The following is a 7637-nucleotide window of genomic DNA, read 5'->3' as shown; positions in this document are numbered from 1 at the left end:
CTTAATCTACTGGGTGTGACCGCCTCCTGAAACAAAGCATCCAGGTAACTCTCCCCCTCCTGGATGTGCCGCTGTGTCCAGAGCTAGGACCCCAGCTCATCAATTCTGAGCCGGAGTTCCTCCAGCAACCAACACTTTCTGCAGATGTGGTCACTGCGCCTCGCAATGGGATGTGCCAGCTCCCACATCATATAGCTACAGCACATCACCTGCCCAGCCATCTCGACTTAGTTAATTAATTAATTAGCTTTGCAGTGTTTTTATTTTCAAATTTGGTGCAGATTTCCTACCAACCAATCAGGTCACAGCTTTCCTGTGACGTCACTTTTTCAGTTTTGGCTTCAGTTAGTTCTTTCCAACAGGAGACCATCATATCGACATGGTACAGTGGTCTACTGCCATTTGAGAGATGCCACCAAGATGTTTGGTAGGAGCCAGAAGCAAAGAAATTTATGGGCACAATGACTTTGACGGTTACTGGCAGGGCATGGTGACCTGTATGGCATGTGAGGTGTGAGGTCTTTGGCGATGAGGACACAGATGTCTGTGACCATGTTCCAGGAGAGATGCAGACTCCTGTGGCACTGAGTCTCGCTCTTTTACAGTGATAGATCCTATGCAGAGGGTATGGCCTTGGTGCCCTTCATCCCTCTCCTTGGCCTTCCTGATACCTGGGGCTTCACACTTCCTACAGAGGGTGCTGCTTCTAATGGATACAGGGCCAGGAACCCAAGAATTGTACCTTCCTTGTGCTCATCTGGTTGCCCAGTTGTCCTTGGCTGCTTTGTCCCCTGCTCTTCTGCCCCTACGATGCCAGGAGCATGAAGACCCCCTGCACTGCCCCAGTGCTGACTACCCACTCTCCCTGCCACTTCAACAGTGTCAAGGGCACCTGGCTTCCAAAGGCTGAATCCCCTTCAGCACTGTTGAAACTTTTATGCCCCAGGGGTAATTCCTTGGAGCGGCCATGGCTGGCTCCTCTGTAGCCATCTCCCTTCACCTGGTCTGCCCCAGACAGTGCGCGTAGTCCATGCACCCCCTTGAAACTCTCAACTCCCCCCATTAACAAGCTCTTAATGAGCTCTTCAAGCACCTTAATTGGCCTCAATCACGGGTCAGGCAGGATTGGAATACCGTCCTCCGGCCACCCTGATGAACATGCCCCGTGCTGAGAATGATATCATAAAACCAGCACGCCTTCCAGCACTGACATTTTCCGGCCCTGTCTGCCTCCATTTCCATTCCTGGCAGAGCCTGAAAATTCAGCCCATGGTCTGCATAACATTTACCCTTGCCCAACCCCTTCCTCGTCAGCCAAGTGAGCTATGTTGGAAGGGTGCAGGGGGTAAAGAGTGGGCGTGGTGCAAGGGAGGGAGGAAATGATCTTCAAAATCTCTAAAACCATCAAGGAAAGAATAGGCATTTCAAGGGAGGCAATAAATGCTGGCCTTGCCAGCAAGGCCCAAATCCCATGAGCAGATTAAAAAAAGTAAAAATAGAAATGTAAGAAATTATCACAAATATAAGAGAAAGTTGTGCTCTTTCATGCTTCCAGTGTGGAGTCGTACTCTCATAGATACGATATAGGATTATGCCATTGTAGACACCATTCTCTGACCTGTGTAAGTGCAGGTCTCTACTGGATGCATTAAATTGCAAAATTGCTATTACAGTTCTTGTCAAACTATAATTTGACCTTTTTAAAGTGATTTTCTCCACATATTTAGTCTCCTTGCGGACATCATTTCCTGTCACAGAAGTGATTTGATCTAGTGCCCCTATTGATGGTGGTCTATAGCCAATCAAAGAGAGCTGTGTGAGTTAATTTTCCCCCTGATTTTCCTCTCTTCCTGTCATTGTGGAAATTGCTTCGTGTCTATCAGCTCCCTTTCCCGATGGTCCAGCTGAGAGTGTGAAATCAATGTCTGTGGAAATTGCAGGAAGCAAACCCAGCCTCCTGTCAATACTTGCTTTTAATGCACAGCCAATGCAGAACCACTGGGCCTACTAATAAAACTGTTTTTAATTACTTGAAATACCCAAACAGCACAGCGGTGACATATAATTCCGTTTATGGCACGGACTTCCTACAGCAGTCCTCAAAGGGTTGATTGATTGACATTTGGTTCTCCTTTTCAAAACAGTGTTGTATGCAGATTGTATACAAAGCAGTTTTCTCAACCCTAAATTACCACTTTGTACAACTGGAACCATTAAGACAAGTTCAAATAAACCCTGCTGTGCAATGAATGTGGAATAATGCTAAAAACAACTGTTTTCATTTCTTGTGAATTATATACAGTCTGATCGAACATTCAGATCAGTTAAAGAGTTTGTGTTTTTGGTTTCATGTTACTCACATAGGAGTGTGATTACAAAAGTATCTGCAACCTAATGGGTGTTTAATGGGTGAATTTATTTGAGGTTGCTGGACTATAAGATTCTGTCCAAGGTCATCGCCAACCGGGTCAAATCCGCTCTGGAATTGGTGATTCACCCAGACCAGACCTGCTCTGTGCCAGGCAGGAAGATCTCTGACAGCCTGGCGCTGCTCAGGGATACGATTGCCTATGTACAGGACAGGGGTGTGGATACCTGCCTCATCAGCTTGGATCAGGAGAAGGCCTTTGACAGAATATCGCACACCTACATGGGGGATGTGCTCTCCAAAATGGGGTTTGGGGAGGGAATTCGAAATTGGATCCAACTGCTCTACACTAACATCAGTAGCGCAGTCTCAATCAATGGGTGGGAAACAGATAGCTTTCCGATTAAATCTGGAGTCAGACAGGGCTGTCCTCTCTCGCCTGTCCTTTTCGTGTGTTGCATAGAACCCTTTGCCGAGTCCATCAGGAAGGATCCGGGCATAAGAGGAGTGACGATCCCAGGCAGTGGAGGCACTCAGGTAAAAGCCTCCCTGTACATGGACGACGTCGCCGTCTTCTGCTCGGATCCGCTGTCGGTGCGCAGACTGATGCACATCTGCGACCAGTTCGAACTGGCCTCGGGAGCCAAGGTAAATCGTGGGAAGAGCGAGGCCATGTTCTTTGGGAACTGGGCTGACCGATCCTTTGTCCCCTTCACTGTCAGGGCTGACGGCCTGAAGGTGCTGGGGATATGGTTCGGAGGGACCGGGGCATGCGTTAGAAACTGGAAGGAGCGAGTGGCTATGGTGAAGAGGAAACTGGGCATGTGGGAGCGACGCTCCCTCTCCATTGCGGGTAAGAACCTGGTCATCAGGTGTGAGGTACTCTCGCTGTTGTTGTACGTGGCGCAGGTCTGGCCCATTCCAGACTCCTGCGCGATGGCGATCACTCGAGCCATCTTCCGCTTTATCTGGAGGTCGAAAATGGATCGTGTCCGCAGGGACGCGATGTACAAGCCTCTAGATAAAGGGGGAAAAAACGTGCCCAACATCGCCCTCATACTGATGGCCACCTTTGTGTGTGGCTGCATCAAGCGGTGCGTAGACCCTCAGTACGCAAACACCAAGTGTCACTACGTGCTGAGGTTCTACCTGTCCCCGGTGTTGCGAAGGATGGGTCTGGCCACGCTGCCGCGGAACGCTCCAAGTAGTTGGACCGTGCCGTACCACCTGTCCCTGGTGGAAAAATTTATGCAGAAAAACACCTTTGACCACAAGTCCATCAGGCAGTGGTCAGCACGTAACGTCCTAGAGGCCCTGAGGGAAAAGGAGAGGGTGGACCCTGTGGGATGGTTCCCCGAGCAGACTGTCAAAGTCATTTGGCAGAATGCCTCATCGCCAGAACTTTCCAACAAGCACCAAAACGTAGCTTGGCTGGTGGTGAGAAAGGCCCTCCCCGTCAGATCCTTCCTACACGCCAGGAGGCTCACCCCCTCTGCACGTTGCCCTCGAGGTGGCTGTGGTGGGGAAGAGACCGTTGTTCACCTCCTTGTGGATTGTGCCTTTGCAAAGAAAGTCTGGAGAGAGATGCAGTGGTTGCTGTCGAGGTTCATCCCGAGCAGTTCTGTGACACAGGACTCTGTGCTCTACGGGCTGTTCCCAGGGACACACACCGAGACAAACATCAACTGCAGCTGGAGGATCATCAACTCGGTGAAAGAGGCGCTTTGGTCTGCCCGAAACTTGTTGGTCTTCCAGCACAAAGAGTTGTCCCCGACCGATTGTTGCGGACTGGCACAATCCAAAGTCCAGGACTACGTGCTGAGGGACGCACTAAAGCTTGGGGCAGCTGCCGCAAAGGCGCAATGGGGAAGGGTCGCTGTCTAAGACCTTTCTACCACAGCGCACCGAGAGACTGGGAACTGTTTAGAGCCCCTCGGGCTGTACAGATCAAAATGAAAGGCTGTAAATGATAGTAATATTGTTTGTACTGATGCACCTGGTGATACATCTTGTAAAAGTGTAACCTGGATTGTACCCTTGTAATGTTGTTTTTGAAATGGTGTGGAATGTGATTGAAGATATTTTATGAATAAAGTATATTTTTACAAAAAAAAAAAGAATTTATTTGAGGTTGCGCGTTATTTGTGCTCTCTGCCTGTTAAGCATCAAAGGACTGCCTCCCAGATCTAGCGTAGGAAATCGCAAATGTTCATTCCGAAATAAATATGACCCTTCTTATTGGACTCGAAAAGTTAACTCTATTTCTCTCTCCGTAGATACTGCCAGACCTTCTGAGTTTTTCCAGAACTTTCTGTTTTTGTTTCAGATATAACTTCAGCATCTGCAGTATTTTGCTTTTACACAAGCACACATTGCCTGCTCATTTGTTTCTTCCAGTGGCAGACTTATACAATATAACTGCTTCAATGACCAATGCTTCAATATTTCTTCAGAATACTGCAGACGACAACAAAGTATACAGATTTGATACCATGGGTAGATTTTCAACTTGCCATCCGGGTATCAAACAGATGCAAATCAGCCACCCATTATAGAAACTGGCATTTTCTCATTTCCGTTGACCTTCTTGTTATGGTAACTTCCACAATGGCTGATACACAGTGGCACATACATTAAGCAAAAAAACTTCGTCTTTGCTCCAGTTGTGGCCAGAAAATATGGCTACCCTCCAACCCAGTGGCAATGTTTCACTGTAATGCCTACAAAACCACCTCTTCAGTCGGATCTTGTTTACAGCTCTGCTGCTAAAGTCATGGCTATGTCGACTGCAGCCCAGGAAAATAAATAAGATATAAATCAAGTTGCTTCTCCTGTCTTCTGATGGTAAAAAGTGGCAGACCCTGTATGAAAGTGAATTCATATCAGTGTATACAAGCAACATTCATTTCAATGGCAACAAATTCATCAATCAGGTGCCTCTCAGAAGTATAATGGAAAGCAAAATTTCTCTAACAACGAGACAGTAGTTATTTGCTACCTTGATACATAACAATTTGATTTGTTCTGTTTGCATTAAGTTGTAACATTACTTCCAAGTACAGCCTTGAGTGCTGAAAATCCTTTTTTTAGGATGTTACATAAATTTCCACCATGCATCCTCACTGAAATTGTGACAGGGCAATGAGATTGACGATTCTGTAAGGCAGAGAAACATTACAAGATTATTCTTTCCCTAGATGCAAAAATAATAATGATAACGGTCATAATAATGATACTGGCACAATAGTCCCTGGAAAATGTGGCCCTTTTTTCTAAACCTTGCTTGATCAGCAGTGCTGTGCTGCTGTTATGCTGTCTCTGAGCCGACTATATGGATGTCACAGTGTGTGTCACTGAGAAGCCTCTTTGTAAACTCTGTTAATAGAGTTCTTTCAGGCCAGGTACATTTGCAGTCATATGCAGCCTAGCGCTCCTGTATCTTCTCTGACAGAGGCTTTGAAATATGACACTACTTTAGAACACTGCTAGATAATGCAGGAACCAGGAATATGGTACGAATTCTGTTTGATGCTATTAGAATGATGGTACAAGTTGAGAAGCACACAGCAGCTCTGCCTGCCTTCTAACATACTTGATATAAAAATGGAAACCGCCCCTGACCAAGTCAAAGTGTTGATACAGATAGGTTATTTTTTAATCAATTTTCTTGCCCCACGCCTATTCGACTGAAAGTGCTGGGAAATGGTTTGCACAGATGCTGACAGCCCTGATGTACCTTAACCACATATTCATTCTTCATGCACGAGCTGTGACAATCAATAGGTATGAATGGCATCACTGACGAATCTGATTTCTTACTGCTCATACGCCTGCACTTTTCAGAGTAAGGCACTTAATCATGATCAGGTAGGAGAACTCTGGCTGATGGGTTCCTTCCCGTGTCTCCCAATTACTGGCCTGAATTCTACCCTTGGGGTGCGCCCGAAGTCAGCGTGGCTGGAAGCGGATGTGAAAATCTGCTCCCGGCCGAGTTCACACTCTGAGCGCGATCTTACGCTGGGTGGCCAATTAAGGCTGGCCCAGCGTGAAACGTGACCTGCTGGATGTGTTTTCCGTACGCGGGGGGTGGAGACGCGTTGGGCGCCAGGTCCAATGGAGACGCGGCAAGGTTTTCAAAAATGGAAGAGGCAGCCAGGTGTTGTGGGGGAGGCTGAGGGGGCTCTTTTGGAGCTATCCAAGAAGTGTCCTGGGTGTGCAGTCATGGCCTCAACACCTGGTGGTCATGGAAGACTGGAGGGCAAGTCGGCTGGGCACTCTGCCCCCCTGTTTCTCAGATGAGTGCCTGGGAGTGCTGGTTGAGGAGGTCAATGCCAGGCGGCATATCTTAATAGCCAGGGACGGCAAGAGAAGGTCACCCCACCTGACCAAGAAGGCCTGGACAGAGATCGCCACCCAGGTCAATGGGCACGACTTGGTGCACTGCATGTGGCTTCAGTGCCACAAAAGGTTCAATGATCTTCTGCAGTCTGCCAGGGTAAATGCAGAGATGGCATGGACCTGTGCAGAGAAATTCAGTTGGGTGCCCATTGCTTGGAACGGTCAGGGGTCTAAGAGTATGTATAGCCAATTGGCACTTAAGCCTGCCTTGCCAAGCATGGGATGTCAGCACCACTGGCCTCAGTGCATTGCAGGGTGAGGTGTGCAACAGTGACACACCTTACCTCATACCTCAGTGACAATCCTAATGCCTGGCTGGGAGAGTGTGAGGGGGGGGGGGGTGGAACCAGTAAAGGACCTTCATGGAGATGGAGCAATAATGAGGTTTTCAATTTTTCCCGGTTAGGAGATGAGCAGTCATAACGCTGCAAAGCACTGTAGAATGGGTGGAGGAGGGCCAAATATGTGCATCCTCATGAAGCACGAAAGTGATGCACTGGAGCTGGAATGCCACCGGCCAGCTTGCTCCTCTGGTTGTGATGAGGTGGGGGTCTCGGATGAAGTTAAGAGTGCAGGTGACAGATGCGCGTGTGGTGGGTACTGGAAACATAACAGGCTCCTCTAATCAGAAACTGAACTGTCATAGCCAGAGAGCCCATTGAAGCTCCAATGCAGATGACACCATGCAGCAGGTCTCTACTATTTCCACAGCTCGCCTAGCATGCACAGTGACTTTGATGATTGAATGTACTGATTTTTTGCGCCATCCGCAGGAGCCACCAGTGACCCCTGAGGACCCTCACATTGAGCTCTGAGGAAGACATCACACCCGCACCAGCGTCACACTGTCTCTCTAAACTAGGAACCAGCG

This window comes from Cetorhinus maximus, chromosome 1, assembly GCF_964194155.1.
Source record: "Cetorhinus maximus chromosome 1, sCetMax3.hap1.1, whole genome shotgun sequence".
NCBI lineage: Eukaryota > Metazoa > Chordata > Chondrichthyes > Lamniformes > Cetorhinidae > Cetorhinus > Cetorhinus maximus.
Note: the sequence above shows the minus strand (reverse complement) of the source record.